The sequence below is a fragment of the Sceloporus undulatus genome, chromosome 1 (genome assembly GCF_019175285.1).
Source record: "Sceloporus undulatus isolate JIND9_A2432 ecotype Alabama chromosome 1, SceUnd_v1.1, whole genome shotgun sequence".
Classification (NCBI taxonomy): domain Eukaryota; kingdom Metazoa; phylum Chordata; class Lepidosauria; order Squamata; family Phrynosomatidae; genus Sceloporus; species Sceloporus undulatus.
In genome coordinates, this window is record NC_056522.1 from 352650927 (window position 1) to 352652711 (window position 1785).

Consider the following 1785-nt stretch of genomic DNA (forward strand, 5'->3'; position numbering starts at 1 on the left):
CCTCCCTCCCCCTCCACCAGTTTCACAGAGAAGCTGGCAGAAGATCAGGCTGGCAGTGTCAGGCAATGGTTAATAAAATGCTTGGCAAGGCATTCTCCACTTAACCAGAAGGCAGCAATCTATGACCCCTTTCACATTACACAGTTACAGTGTTTTGATACCAATTTAACTGCCATAGCACCGTCCTATAAAATCCCGAGATTTGGAATTTTGGAAGGTACTAGAACTGTCTAGCAGAGTGTTATAAATGCCTCACCAAACTACAAATCCAAATATTTAGACTTCTCTGCCAGATAACTCCAGTGTTTCACAAAACTGCAAACTCCAGGATCAACCATGACAGATAAAGTGATATCAAAACACTGTACTTGAAAGTGTGACAGAGGATGCCCTTCCAAGCTTGGACATTTACATACATAGTTGTTCCACCCAGCATTTCTCCATCACTACCACACATTAAATGTTACCACACAATAAAACCTGAAAACAAAAACTAGAGAAATTAGGATTAAGGTAAAACATGAAGAGTGAGCAGTTGGCCACACCGATTTTGATTTCTGAATATAATCTGGGTTCAAAACTTGTATGGTGCACATGTAGTGCAGCATCCCTCGATTTATTACAAATATTCTGGCAGATGAAGATGATGCAAAATTCTGGAAGTCAGTACACTTTTAAAAGTATAGAGGGAAGCTTGAGGGAGAGTGCTGAATATTCTAGTTTTTCCAGGTTTTTTTTAAAAGAATATCTAATATTAGCTCATGGTGGAATATGGTGATTTTAGGTTGAGAGCCGGTATGGCATAGTATACCATAACAGTTCTGCTGATGGGACTATACTTCATCTCTCTTCTCACTTCCCCCAACTGATCATTCAGCTGCTGCAGCCTCCTCCCCATAGACATTCAATGGATAAAGGAGAGCATGGGGATCAGAAGACCATTTGGTTATTTCCCCATAGCCAGATGCAGACTGAAGATATCATCCACTGAGATTACTCTGTGTCTGACCATGTGGACATAGCCAGATGCTTTTCTGATCCCTCTGCTCTCCAAAAGCCACTGAATGGGCTGCTGTGGGTCAATGTTAGCTCCAGGGGAGCCTCTGGCCATTACAGAGGGATGAAGGGAATACCAACTTCCTCAACAATCAAGAAAAGATACACAGAGATGTAAAGTTAATTTATGCCTGCACCAACAAGATGGCTGCCTTAAAGCTGGAAACAGGGAGGAATTGATACATGGCTGTACTCTTTCCCATCTTGAAAAGGACTCAAACAGCCTTTATAGATACAGTACCAGATATTCCAGCTGGGTATCTGGATAGTTAGTGGTCATATCTTTGAATTTACTATAGGCTTGTTCACATTCTTTGACCCCTCGAGAGCTGGGTCTGTGCAGCCTTGAATTTTTCTGATATCAAAAGGGATGCTTGAGGTATGCAGCTGAGAGGATGCCCTCATGCAGGAAACTAGCCATACCATATAAAGAGATCTGTGATCATATTTGGAGATCCAGGAGGCTCACCATGGGAAGAAGCCCGAGAGCATATAAACTCTGGAGATTATTGTATGAAAAAATAAAATGACTTATCCCTGCTAGGATACAGTCACTTGTGGGATGCAATCAGAAATTATCTCATGAAAAATGCTGCCAGGATGCAGTTTCTCAGTGTTGTTGTTGTTGTTGTTGTTATAATTATTATTATAGCTGTTTTTCTATATAAATATGTGTGCCTAGGCACTACCAATTTGGTCTTGCTGGAGTTCAGACAGATTCTCTGTCAG

The 1785-nt window shown here is 41.3% G+C and overlaps 1 protein-coding gene across 1 annotated transcript in view; it reads left to right on the forward strand.

Annotated features, from left to right (window-relative positions):
- LOC121927064 overlaps positions 1 to 1785 on the forward strand; it is a 94196-nt gene that overhangs the window by 90837 nt on the left and 1574 nt on the right. The gene's annotated exons all lie outside the window — the stretch shown is intronic.